General features: G+C 44.1%; 1 protein-coding gene across 1 annotated transcript in view; it reads left to right on the top strand.

The window, feature by feature from the left end:
- Positions 1 to 14514, top strand: part of LOC138301550 (olfactory receptor 11L1-like) — a 53243-nt gene that overhangs the window by 19010 nt on the left and 19719 nt on the right. The window lies entirely within an intron of this gene.

The raw sequence follows: 14514 nt of genomic DNA, 5'->3' as shown, positions 1-14514 counted from the left end.
AGCTCCTCCCTGGCAGGCCCCCCTTCACCCAAAAGCTCAGCAGTGTCTGCTTCCAGCTCCTCTGGTGTAGGTTCTGCACAGGGTGGAAATTCTTCTTCCTCAGAAGTAGAATCCACTGTAGAGGGAGGGATAGTAGGAAGTGGTTTGCTTCTACTAGCCCTAGCTTTAGGGAGCACTTGGTCCATTGTTCCAGGATCCAAGCTTCCCTGTCCTTTTTGCTTTTTGGCCTGAGCCCTGGTTAAAGCAAAAATATGCCCTGGGATGCCCAGCATTGCTGCATGGGCCTCCAACTCCACATCTGACCAAGCTGATGTCTGCAAATCGTTTCCTAGTAGACAGTCTACAGGTAAATCTGTGGCTACCACAACTTTCTTTGGACCAGTAACCCCCCCCCCCAGTTGAGATTTACAACAGCCATGGGGTGGCTAAGTGTGTTGTTGTGAGCATCGGTTACTTGGTACTGGTGACCAAGTAGGTGTTGTTCATGGTGGACCAGTTTCTCTATGACCATAGTCACACTGGCTCCAGTGTCCCTGTAGGCATGAACCTCAACACCATTTATTAGGGGTAGCTGCTTGTACTTATCCATATTAAGGGGACAAGCAACTAAGGTGGCTAAATCAATAGCCCCCTCAGAGACTAACACAGCCTCTGTGGCCTCCCTAACAAGGCCAACCCCAACTAAGTTACCAATAGTGAGCCCAGCTACTCCCTTGGATTGGCTATTAGTAGGTTTGCTCCCACCACCACTGCTATTAGTAGGGACACTAGGTGTAGCAGTAGGTGTTGTAGTGGTAGGAGGCTTGGTGCTTTTCTTTGGACAACTGGGATCTGTTGTCCAATGGCCTTTTACTTTACATAAATAGCACCATGGTTTCTTTTCTTTGTTTTGATTAAAGGAGGATTTGGGCCCACCACCCCCACCAGAGTGTTTTTGTGGGCCTGATGAAGACTCATTTTTAGATTTGTCCCCACCCTTGTCAGAAGACTTACCATCCTTCTTTTTGTTGCCATCTTTGTCACCCCCTGTATGAACTTTTCTGTTCACCCTTGTTCTGACCCATTTGTCTGCCTTCTTTCCCAATTCTTGGGGAGAGGTCAGATCAGAGTCCACCAAGTACTGGTGCAACAAATCAGACACACAATTATTAAGAATATGCTCTCTCAGGATCAAGTTATACAGGCTGTCATAATCAGTAACTTTACTGCCATGTAACCACCCCTCCAAGGCCTTCACTGAATGGTCAATGAAATCAACCCAGTCTTGTGAAGACTCCTTTTTGGTCTCTCTGAACTTTATCCTGTATTGTTCAGTGTTTAAGCCATAACCATCCAGGAGTGCATTCTTAAGAACTTTGTAATCATTAGCTTCATTTTCTTTCACAGTAAGGAGCCTATCCCTACCTTTTCCACTAAATGATAGCCATAGGATAGCAGCCCACTGCCTTTGAGGGACATCCTGTACAGCACAGGCCCTCTCAAGTGCAGCAAACCACTTGTTAATGTCATCCCCCTCCTTATAAGGGGGAACTATCTTGTGCAGATTCCTGGAATCATGCTCTTTTGCAGGATGACTATGGGGAATACTGCTGCTGCCACCATGGGTTTCTAAACCCAGCTTCTGTCTCTCCTTCTCTACTTCTAAAGTCTGTCTATCCAAATCCAGCTGTTGCTTCTTGAGCTTCAGTCTGGTTTGTTCCACTCTCAATCTATTGAGCTCCCTTTCTAACAATCTGTCATCAGGGTGGGTGGGAGGGACATGTCTTGAAACAGAAGTATGATGAGAATGGACAGAAGGAGACCTGTCCCTTACAGAGGACACCCTAACAGCTTGGCTAACAGAAACATCAGTACCACTGTGGTGAGAATAAATGCTTTTGCTATAATGTGAGACAACACTATTTGTATGGTGTGGCTCTTCATCATTACCAACTATGCTAGACTGACTAGTAATGGGCAGGCTAGGAAGTTTCTTTCCTGAATCTTTTCCTGGGGGAGTCCCTGGATCAGATTGGGAACCATTAGCTACTTTTTCAACAGATTGGGCCCTTTTAGCCTTATCTTGTTCTCTAAGCATGTTAAGTAACAATTCCAAGGAAGGATTCTTCCCTACACTCAAACCTCTCTCTATGCAGAGACTCCTTGCTCCTTTCCAGCTAAGGTGATCATTTGCAATCTTAGACAGGTCAACATTTTGGCCTGTGCCAGACATTTTTAGAGAGAGTTAAAAGTGATAGAAAAAGAGAAAAAAGTTTTCAGAACTTTTTAGAAAGACAGAAAAAAACTTTTTAAACTTTTAAGAACTTTTTGAAAGTTTAGAAGTACTTTGCAGCACTTTAGAAAAGAGTGAAAAGAGGAAATGCAAAACCTTTTAGCTATGTGTACACACACTGAACTTGTTTTGTATATTTTTCTCTTATGAAAAGTACAATGACAAGAGTGGTAAGTAGTCTCAAAGCACTTATCCCACCGCTGCACAACCAATGGAAGAGCTTGTAGTGAGTACCAAGGGGTACTTACACCTTGCACCAGGCCCAGTTATCCCTTATTAGTGTATAGGGTGTCTAGCAGCATAGGCTGATAGATAATGGTAGCTTAGCAGAGCAGCTTAGGCTGAACTAGGAGACGAGTGAAGCTCCTACAGTACCACTTAGTGTCATATGCACAATATCATAAGAAAACACAATACACAGTTATACTAAAAATAAAGGTACTTTATTTTTATGACAATATGCCAAAGTATCTTAGAGTGTACCCTCAGTGAGAGGATAGGAAATATACACAAGATATATGTACACAATACCAAAAATATGCAGTATAGTCTTAGAAAACAGTGCAAACAATGTATAGTTACAATAGGATGCAATGGGGAAACACAGGGATAGGGGCAACACAAACCATATACTCCAAAAGTGGAATGCGAACCTTGAATGGACCCCAAACCTATGTGACCTTGTAGAGGGTCGCTGGGACTATTAGAAAATAGTGAGAGTTAGAAAAATAACCCTCCCCAAGACCCTGAAAAGTGAGTGCAAAGTGCACTAAAGTTCCCCCAAGGACATAGAAGTCGTGATAGAGGAATAATGCAGGAAAGACACAAACCACCAATGCAACAACGATGGATTTCCAATCTTGGGTACCTGTGGAACAAGGGGACCAAGTCCAAAAGTCACAAGCAAGTCGGAGATGGGCAGATGCCCAGGAAATGCCAGCTGTGGGTGCAAAGAAGCTTCTACTGGACAGAAGAAGCTGAGGTTTCTGCAGGAACGAAAAGGGCTAGAGACTTCCCCTTTGGTGGACGGATCTTTCTCGCCGTGGAGAGTCGTGCAGAAGTGTTTTCCCGCCGAAAGAATGCCAACAGGCCTTGCTAGCTGCAAATCGTGTGGTTAGCGTTTTTGGATGCTGCTGTAGCCCAGGAGGGACCAGGAGGTTGCAAATTGGACCAGAAGGTAGAGGGGACGTCGAGCAAGCCAAGGAGCCCTCTTAGCAGCAGGTAGCACCCAGAGAAGTGCCAGAAACAGGCACTACGAAGATGCATGAAACAGTGCTCACCCGAAGTCGCACAAAGGAGTCCCACGTCGCCGGAGACCAACTTAGAAAGTCGTGCAATGCAGGTTAGAGTGCCGAGGACCCAGGCTTGGCTGTACACAAAGGATTTCCGCCGGAAGTGCACAGGGGCCGGAGTAGCTGCAAAAGTTGCAGTTCCCAGCAATGCAGTCTAGCGAAGTGAGGCGAGGACTTACCTCCACCAAACTTGGACTGAAGAGTCACTGGACTGTGGGAGTCACTTGGACAGAGTTGCTGGATTCGAGGGACCTCGCTCGTCGTGCTGAGAGGAGACCCAAGGGACTGGTAATGCAGCTTTTTGGTGCCTGCGGTTGCAGGGGGAAGATTCCGTCGACCCACGGGAGATTTCTTCGGAGCTTCTAGTGCAGAGAGGAGGCAGACTACCCCCACAGCATGCACCACCAGGAAAACAGTCGAGAAGGCGGCAGGATCAGCGTTACAGAGTTGCAGTAGTCGTCTTTGCTACTATGTTGCAGTTTTGCAGGCTTCCAGCGCGGTCAGCAGTCGATTCCTTGGCAGAAGGTGAAGAGAGAGATGCAGAGGAACTCGGATGAGCTCTTGCATTCGTTATCTAAAGTTTCCCCAGAGACAGAGACCCTAAATAGCCAGAAAATAGGGTTTGGCTACCTAGGAGAGAGGATAGGCTAGCAACACCTGAAGGAGCCTATCAGAAGGAGTCTCTGACGTCACCTGGTGGCACTGGCCACTCAGAGCACTCCAGTGTGCCAGCAGCACCTCTGTTTCCAAGATGGCAGAGGTCTGGAGCACACTGGAGGAGCTCTGGACACCTCCCAGGGGAGGTGCAGGTCAGGGGAGTAGTCACTCCCCTTTCCTTTGTCCAGTTTCGCGCCAGAGCAGGGCTAAGGGGTCCCCTGAACCGGTGTAGACTGGCTTATGCAGAATTGGGCACATCTGTGCCCAAGAAAGCATTTCCAGAGGCTGGGGGAGGCTACTCCTCCCCTGCCTTCACACCATTTTCCAAAGGGAGAGGGTGTAACACCCTCTCTCAGAGGAAGTCCTTTGTTCTGCCATCCTGGGCCAGGCCTGGCTGGACCCCAGGAGGGCAGATGCCTGTCTGAGGGGTTGGCAGCAGCTGCAGTGAAACCCCAGGAAGGGCAGTTTGGCAGTAACAGGGTCTGTGCTACAGACCACTGGGATCATGGGATTGTGCCAACTATGCCAGGATGGCATAGAGGGGGCAATTCCATGATCATAGACATGTTACATGGCCATATTCGGAGTTACCATTGTGAAGCTACATATAGGTAGTGACCTATATGTAGTGCACGCGTGTAATGGTGTCCCCGCACTCACAAAGTCTGGGGAATTGGCCCTGAACAATGTGGGGGCACCTTGGCTAGTGCCAGGGTGCCCTCACACTAAGTAACTTTGCACCTAACCTTTACCAGGTAAAGGTTAGACAGATAGGTGACTTATAAGTTACTTAAGTGCAGTGTAAAATGGCTGTGAAATAACGTGGACGTTATTTCACTGAGGCTGCAGTGGCAGGCCTGTGGAAGAATTGTCAGAGCTCCCTATGGGTGGCAAAAGTAATGCTGCAGCCCATAGGGATCTCCTGGAACCCCAATACCCTGGGTACCTCAGTACCATATACTAGTGAATTATAAGGGTTTTCCAGTAAGCCAATGTAAATTGGTAAAATTGGTCACTAGCCTGTCAGTGACAATTTGAAAGAAATGAGAGAGCAAAACCACTGAGGTTCTGATTAGCAGAGCCTCAGTGAGACAGTTAGTCACTACACAGGTAACACATTCAGGCACACTTATGAGCACTGGGGCCCTGGAGAACAGGGTCCCAGTGACACATACAACTAAAACAACATATATACAGTGAAAAATGGGGGTAACATGCCAGGCAAGATGGTACTTTCCTACAATCAACAACCTAATTTCTCACATTAATTACAAGCCATCTACACCATATTAATTGTAGGACAGCCCTATCTTTTATGTGCTGAGTTCTTGGCCCCAACTGTGGAGTCTCTCCCCTTAAAAACCTATTATTGAAATGCAGTTTTGTGAATACTGAAATAGCATAAATGCATAAATGTGTAAGTTTACATTGGTGAATTAGGCCATCAGTGTTTTGATGTTATATAAGGTCCCTTGATTATATAATATTGTTATAAGGTTCCTAAAATATTAATAGGAACATGTATATAACAACAAGAACCTCACAATATAGTGACTTAGGGCTAAATGTTGTCAAACGGGTTACTCTGTCACAAATGTGACAGTTATTCTGTCCGCCATGTTACAATTTCTGTGGGAATATTCAAGATTTAAATCAGTCCCAGATTCAACATATATCATTGGCACATGCTGGTTTGTTTTGGCTAGCTCACAATGCCACATGCATAACCCTAAACCAACCATGGTAATAGATATTATTGGTAACCTTGAACATGAACACTCTGATTCCCAAGGAATCCGAAGAAACAGATCTAAGCCTTTCATTTTGTCACACTTACATGCCAAAGGTGAACACTAGAAAGATGCAAAAATGCTTTTTCAAACATTTCTTGAAATTCTCATATTTTGCAAAGAAAGCATGAGCTGTGATTACTAGAAAGATGAGACTGTAATCAGCATTATTAGAATAGTGAACAACACAAACCATTCAACCATTTTAATTGCTACTAATGTTGGCTCATTCTGATCTGTGTTTAATAATAATCTAAAGAGAGCATAACGAGAGAACCCTCTGACAGATCATTTGGGATAGTCCAACCCCATACCTTGGTCTTAGGTGTTGGGAAGTCGAACTAAGTGTACAAGTTATCTTTCTTTGCAAAAGGAACGGTGGAGTCAACAGGGATGCATCTCAGTCACAGCTCACAGTGATTCCATGGTAATCATGTGTGAAGTGCTCCTCTCAACGAATGTAACATGAATGCTGTTCATATAAGAAACCATTTTCCTTTTCTTATCTCACTGTGACAGAGGTGCAGAACAGCTACTTTGGTTCATCTAGCATAAAAGGTTCTTTTCTGACGAGCGCAGAAAGAGAAAAGAAAGGCATTGCATTCTGATTGTACTAACCTGGACTAAATGAGAAGACTACAGGGTGGCAATGACTACAAAGAACAAATATGTGTGCAGCACATTCTCAGTTTAGTGAGAAATAATGTGAAAAGTCAACATTAGTCACCATTAGAAAAAGATGTCAAACTAAAAATGATAATCTAAAATGGAGACCTACTGCATGCCTTGCAACAACATAGTACCCTAACTAAAGTTTTTGGCAAAAACAATCCATCCATCCATGCATAATGCATCTGTTTGTCTACCAGTACAGAAAGTCAGGAGACAAAAATGCTTTCTTGAGTAGCCATCATGTTCAATTTGGCTACTCATGACACTCATTATTAAACAAATCTAGTAAGTGTGATATTCTAAATTCAACAATAATACATTTAAAATGATCAGGCACCCTTGGAGTGTAGACAAAGCATGTATGTGTTAATTCAAAATAATGATATGTGCTTCAACATTTTTTCCCTCAAAAAATTCAGCATTTGTTTGATTCATTGATGAAAGACGTAATGCAACAGACAATTTGTCATAAGTTTACACTAGCGTAGGAAAGACATTTTATTGTGCAAGTGGTAATTTTTTATGTGGACAGGGTAATATGCCATGTTTGAGGCATAGTAGGCATAGTACCGTGTGTGTTAAAGAATAAAGGATCTGGGACATTCATTTGGAGGCTATCGCTGCTGGTGTCAGATTATGTCCTCCAGCAGCTCCTGCCCAGCCATGGAGAAAGGGCTTCCTGTCACCTTGCGCTCTTACGCACTTCCTTGGGCCTGCAGCATGGGATGCAACTAGGCACATGATTGGGCGAAGACCAGACAGTAGCAGGTCTGTTTTCGCCCGTCATTGGCCAGAAGAGGCCAGGTTGTCTTCAAGGCTCATTCTCTACACATGGTGAGTCTCCATTAGCAGGGAGCACTTTGACTTTTAGTCAACATTAAGTGGTGTTTCTCCAATGATAATCTTAAAAACATTTTGGGGTTTAACCAGCCAAATATGGGCAAACATAAGCAGAGTCAATGCCAACACCAAACCAACACAGGGCACCACACTTGATTCCTTCCTGGCTCATGCTGTCGGGTGATTTTTGAAGAAATAGACCTTGAGGAGACATGCCTATCTATAGATACTAGGGAGGGCCTTAGCTGTGTTCTGCCAGTTCAGATGAGATATCAGTCATGTATAGGGAATGGTGACATTCTTGCTATATGTAGTCCACCTAATGCACCTCAATCTCCAGCTCAGTCGCCATCCACTGGAACACTTAATGACTCTGTTACCTCTATGGACAATAATAGTGGGCCTTCAGCCAAAAGAAAGTGAAAACTCTAGCAAGCGGATAAACCCAGAGCTCATTTGCAAGGGACCCCAGGCATAAACATTGTGGCCACTGTCCAGCAGTCTGGTTTGTCCCAACCTGCTATTAACAGAGCTTTAAATATTGATTGCGATCATATCTTGGTCAAATTTAAATCTATTGTTGTTGCTTGTGTCACTCAATTGGTGAACAGGTTGCAAAGTCTAGAGGGTACCGTTTTGGAACTAACTAAGCTCCATACTAATCAGAAGGTTTTCTTTGACTCTGTTCAGACTGTTCTGCCTAGTTCTGAAAGATCTTTGGGTGCAACCTATGTTACCATTATCACCAGTTTAGTCACACATACATCTCACAGTGTAGTAGGACTAATGCTCAGTCTCCCACTTCACATGCTGGGGGTATTTTGGGGTCTCATAGTGTTGAAAGGGGCCTGCGTGGGGGGGGTCAAAGGGCCAGAATGTCTTGCCAGAGCAGAATATTGGAGCTTATGCTCAGTCCTTCCATAACCAGTCTTGCTTAAACCCCCCACACCGAATGCTGTCCCTATTTGGTTATCATGACAGGTGTACCATTTTAGAACTCCTCTAAGGAGAAATCCACTGCCACTACAAAATTAAAGTGTGTCATTGGTTGACCTGTAATTCACATTTCAGTATCAATGAATATAATGAAATTTATGAGGTGGGTTGGATGAGTTGGTCCTTCAGCTAAAAATTTGAGAAGGAATTGTATTGTGATTAATTGTAAATATCCATGTCTGGCTCATTGTTTGATCCTAAATAATGCTAGGAAGCCTTTGTAATTAGGATTGTGGGGTGCATCATTTTGAACTGAATAGAACCTTGGACATAGCACAGCAATGTCCTCTGTCTGGCGTCATATGGTTTCAGGGAAGGTTTGGGGACCCTAGAACAATATTTGAATTTCAATCTTAATATTGTGAAGTATGACACAGGAATAAAAGGGGTACATTACCTAGTCTTCATGGGCCTAGCAGCGCATATGACCGGATTAACCGGTCCAAGTTGTTGGATATTTTTTCTCACACTGGTATGCCTTTTCTTCTGGTTGATTTCTTGCAGGCACTGCATACAGGGGTTAGTTCTTCTGTCAGATATGGCACTGAGGGGGAGTGCACCAAACCATTTGGTCTATCTCAGTGAGTTCAACAAGGTTGTGTCCTGGACACTATTTTATTTTTGCTATACATTAATGATCTTAACTCATTTTTAGTTACTAATGGGATTGACATGCCTAAAGTGAGTTCTGTTTTTATTTGTGTCCTTTTCAATGTCAATGATGCAGTCTTGCTCTCCCGTACCCCTAGTGGTTTCAGGGGCCCCGTTGATGCCTTTGTCAGGTGTATGGACAGCTTAGATCTAGATACCAATATTGCTAAGGCGCACTATATGGTTTGTGGGAGGCAGACTTGCAAAATCAGGCCAGTTTTCATCAAGGGAAAAACTATTTTGAGGGTTACTGAGTTAACCTATCTGGGCATTTCATTTGACTTGTGAAATTGTTGGACACCCTTCCTTTCTAATTGTTGCATGTGTTTCCATCAATCTTGTGGAGCTTTGTTTAGGTTTGCCAGTAGTGTTGGAATTAAACCTATTCTGCCCCTGCTTGAAGTATCCAAAATAAAGTGCCTTCCTGTTCTGTCCTATGGGGCAACAATCTGGGGATACCATGATTGTACAGAACTCCAGCAAGAGGAGAATTGCTTCTGTAGGAGGCTGTTAGGATTGGGCCCAGGTCGTCCTAATGTATTTGTCCATGAAGAATTGAACTTAGCATACGCTGAAGTCCTTATCAAACTTGTTCTGCTCCTTCTATGAATGTTGGTTTGGAACTATCAGCATACTGCTTTTATCATTATGTGATTTTGGACTCCCTAAACTGTAAACATGGCCCAAACCTTCCTGGCTCAACTATGTAAGGAGAACTGCAGAATCACTGGGCAGAACTGATCTGTATACTTCCCCCCAAATGATGAGCAAGGGACAGCATGTGAAGGTTAAGGAATTATTTAGTAAGCACGCCTCAGGTGCAAGAGAGACTGTGGCCCTGGGAAAACCAACACTTTGAGATTATTTAGTCATCAAGGCTAGAAAAGGATCTGAGCCTTCTGAATCCATGGGAAAGGTCCCTTTTAACCACATTCTTAATAGGCTCAATTAGAACCCATCCCTCCTTCACAGCTGGCCAGTTTCACCCAAACTCTATAAAGGCCTGCCCATGTGTTGGCATTTCCCTTCAGACATTAAAGCACTTTACCTTATTTTGCACTTACTATGAACTCTTTCAACACAGGCACCTGCTGCTCATTCTCAGAAACCAGGGGTATTGCCAATATTGACTGACATTCTTTTATCTTTCAATGCTCTGTGTGCCAGCCATATGTTATGCTGTAGGAGATTTTTTTTAAAGCTCTCTTCAATGGCAGAAAATAATTAAACTTAGCACATCCTTTTTAATATAGTGTGTGTCTTTGAAGCCAAAGTTTTTTCAATGGTTTTTGTAGATGTATTTATGAATCTATATGTTGTTCTTATGCAGTTACGTATTTCTTCTGTGCTATATTTTTCATGATTGTAATTTATTGCAATTTGTATGTTTTATCCTTTTATGATTATTTTTCAATAATCAAATAAATATTTATAACTCAACTCAACTCATAAAGGATTTGTGTCAATGACAACATGGATTCATTAGCTCGCTCTAAAACCACACATATTTCTATATTTTTGTGACTGTTGGAACTGGGGTTTGAGTGAATATACCCTTCGGAATACTGTGTTTATTGGCCCAAATGTGTAAAAAGGTCTGTTGTTTTAATGTTAATCATTATATTTTTGTAAAATAGGTTCCAAGGGGACGTATTGGCCAATAAATGTCAAGACAGTCTGCAGACTACTTACCACTGTTCACTCCACCTTCATTGTCCACAATGCCTTCAGTCTAGGCTGGAGGATTACCAACACTTTCCCCTCCCAGGGACGGAGGTTGAGGGGCTGAAGAGACCCGACACCTATTTGCATGACAGGTTAGTGGAACTGAGCATAGGGGGAATAGACTCTGACCAGCAAATCATTCCACCTTTTGTGAATGTCGTCCTGTGAGCATCACATACTGTACACAGCATTCATCATATCCACTATTCTGGCCAAAATTTCCCATTGCTGATTTGTGGTTGTGCTCTGCACTTGAGCTTCAGAGAACTGTTTCTACCCTCACATTTTCATTCATTTTTGCACTTAACTCTTTCTCTGATAATTCTGTGTGCCATGGGCAATGGCTTCTGTTGTGGAGCAGCAGAAGTCTGTGGTAAGAGAAGTAAATGGTTTTGTTTGTTTGCGTGAGCTGTTTTGTAAGGGAGACAGCAGGTGTGTGGAATTGGAAGATGTACAACAGATGTGATTTGATGGATTGTCTGCTTAGTTTTGATGGGTGTCAGACATACCTTCTCCTTTCTGTCATTGCCATTCTCAGTCACAATATATTGTACATCACACCACGGTGAAGGATCATTTTAAATATAACAGATGGGTTCTGCCATAATAGTTTTAATGGATATATGATGCCAATGGAGGAAAGTTTTACTGCCAAAGGAGGAGGGGAGGACCACCAGCAAACTAAGGGGGTTATTCCAACTTTGGAGGAAGTGGTAATCCGTCCCAAAAGTGACGGTAAAGTGACGGATATACCACCAGCCGTATTACGAGTCCATTATATCCTATGGAACTCGTAATACGGCTGGTGGTAAATCCGTCACATTTGGGACGGATTACCACCTCCTCCAAAGTTGGAATAACCCCCTAACTCTGCCTTTGCGATTAGCAGACATCACAGACAAACCCTATGTACAGAGAACAGCCATCCTGCAATCTGATGGACTGCAATGCTCTGTCATGGCAGACGAAGAGCATCTTGTCAACCAATCTCTAAATTAGACCCTTAGGTGGTCATTCTGACCCTGGCGGTCTTTGACCGCCAGGGCGGAGGACCGCGGGAGCACCGCCGACAGGCCGGCGGTGCTCCAATGGGGATTCCGACCGCGGCGGTAAAGCCGCGGTCGGACCGGCACCACTGGCGGGGTCCCGCCAGTGTACCGCGGCCCCATTGAATCCTCCGCGGCGGCGCAGCTTGCTGCACCGCCGCGGGGATTCCGACCCCCCCTACCGCCATCCAGATCCCGGCGGTCGGACCGCCGAGATCCGGATGGCGGTAGGGGGGGTCGCGGGGCCCCTGGGGGCCCCTGCAGTGCCCATGCCACTGGCATGGGCATTGCAGGGGCCCCCGTAAGAGGGCCCCTACATGTATTTCACTGTCTGCTGCGCAGACAGTGAAATACGCGACGGGTGCAACTGCACCCGTCGCACAGCTTCCACTCCGCCGGCTCGATTCCGAGCCGGCTTCATCGTGGAAGCCTCTTTCCCGCTGGGCTGGCTGGCGGTCTGAAGGCGACCGCCCGCCAGCCCAGCGGGAAAGTCAGAATTACCGCCGCGGTCTTTCGACCGCGGAACGGTAACCTGACGGCGGGACTTTGGCGGGCGGCCTCCGCCGCCCGCCAAGGTCAGAATGAGGGCCTTAGTGTTTCCAGGTTAACTAAGTGGGATTTTGAGTGGAGTTTAAATGTTTACATTCCATTAGGAAAGGCTTGGCTCTGAGTTGCTAGGGGATGGCATTTCAAATGAGACTATCAAACAATTCAAATGATCTGAAGCTTGAGGACATCTATGGAGGACTAAGAATAGCAGAGGGATGAAGATTGTCCAACCAAAAGGAGCATCATTCCACGTACTGTATAGCCGATTGGGAACAGTATGAAAGTGCATTGCAAATGTCTCGATTTAAATAGCACAGTGAGAATCTTCCATTGTGCATTTTTTTATGCAGACAACAAACCTCATTGGTGGGTTGCGCAGGTGATACTCTGGATAGGCTGGTCAAATAATACCCATGCAGCAAAATTAATAATTGGAAAAGGCATATAATGTTAGCCTCAAAAGACATTTTTGAAAGGTCTAGCTTGCACTTTGCCAGTCTATTAAACATGAACATAACTCCTTAAAAAAGGTAATTGCAGACAATTTATTTTGCCCAGTGACAATAGAGATGGATGTGATGAAGGATCTTAGCCGCATGATTAACTGATATTGCACTACCAGCTTTCTGACTTTAGGAAAAGGTGTTAAGGTGTCTAATTGACAGCAGAATATGGGAGAGGAGGGAAAGTTGATGTCTGCTGTTGCTAGCAAAGGAAGGATTTTTGTGTTGGGACACTTCATCATTAGTGAGCAGAGAGCGCTATTGTCTTAGAGCTATTACACATTCAATGTGATGGTCTATAGAAGGGAATAGCAAGGGGAAAGGATATTCAGAATTTCGTGTTATCAGTGCATAGGTGATACCAGCCTGTTTAGAATCTGGTCAGTCGATGTTTTATTTATGATGTTGGTGGAATTACAACCTTCCCCAAGGCATATGTTGAAAATCCAACATATTTAGGGTTTGACACCAAATCAGTGGGGTATCCTGTGGAATGTAGTACTTTGACTGAGGAGCTGTTGGTAGACAATACAATAATGTAGAGTATTGTTAATACAAAGTATCTCAGCAAATGAGGAGGAATATTTAGCCTGTAGTATGGATTGGGGTGCTGCCATTCTTTTGGCAGGTTCAATGTTATTGCACTTATCTAAATCTAGAACTACGTAACCAAATGAGGTTATGTAGAAGGTAAACAGATGAGGTTACAGGTTTGGGATACACCATGTGACAGGGGGAAATTACAAAAGATGCAAATGACAGGATACTGAAAAGTGTAGAGAGGTAACAGGGTGACTGGTTTAGAAATGTACCTGTAATACTTAGGGAATCAAGGGTCAGGAGCATGTTGGATTGGTTGACTGTATACAATGCAACAACAATACCACAGAGAATGAGATCAGATGAGAGTGTAAGAGAACTGACTGTGGTGGGCAGAGGAAGGAACAAATGCGATCTGGACAAAAATAGTTTCTGAGGAATGCAAAAGGAAGACAAAATAGACACTGAGAGAGAAGAAATTACGTTTGCTTAGAAGTCATTGAAGTGTGAAGAGGAATCAGTGGTTGACCTTTACAGCAGTGACACGATGGCCACAGATTTCATGCTTTTATGTAGATTCCAGAAAGAAGAGAATGGTTGAAAGAGAAGTGTGGCAAAGATGACTGAAGATACAACTAGTGGTTTACCATTTAGAAGGGAGAAAGAGTCAAAAGGAGCACAGGAGGGTTGAAAATGCATAACCTAGTGACCAGTAATGTATGATGGGTCTTTATGAAACAGATGATATAGACAATATGGGAGGCAGGAGGAAAAAAAGAAGTAGGAGTCTGAGATGTGTCACAAGATGAGAGCAGTGTGTGTTTATGATATACATCATTTTTAATTAAAAGTAGACTATACATTTATTTATGAAACTGCTTTCATGTCAGAATGTAAATAAGGCTAAAGAAGTTTGCTGAATTGCCCAAGTCAGGGGTTGGGGTTATCACATTTTAGTTGTTGTTGTGTGAAAAGGAGTAG

Source organism: Pleurodeles waltl, chromosome 6 (genome assembly GCF_031143425.1).
Source record: "Pleurodeles waltl isolate 20211129_DDA chromosome 6, aPleWal1.hap1.20221129, whole genome shotgun sequence".
Taxonomy (NCBI): domain Eukaryota; kingdom Metazoa; phylum Chordata; class Amphibia; order Caudata; family Salamandridae; genus Pleurodeles; species Pleurodeles waltl.
This window is presented reverse-complemented; position numbering and strand designations above follow the sequence as displayed.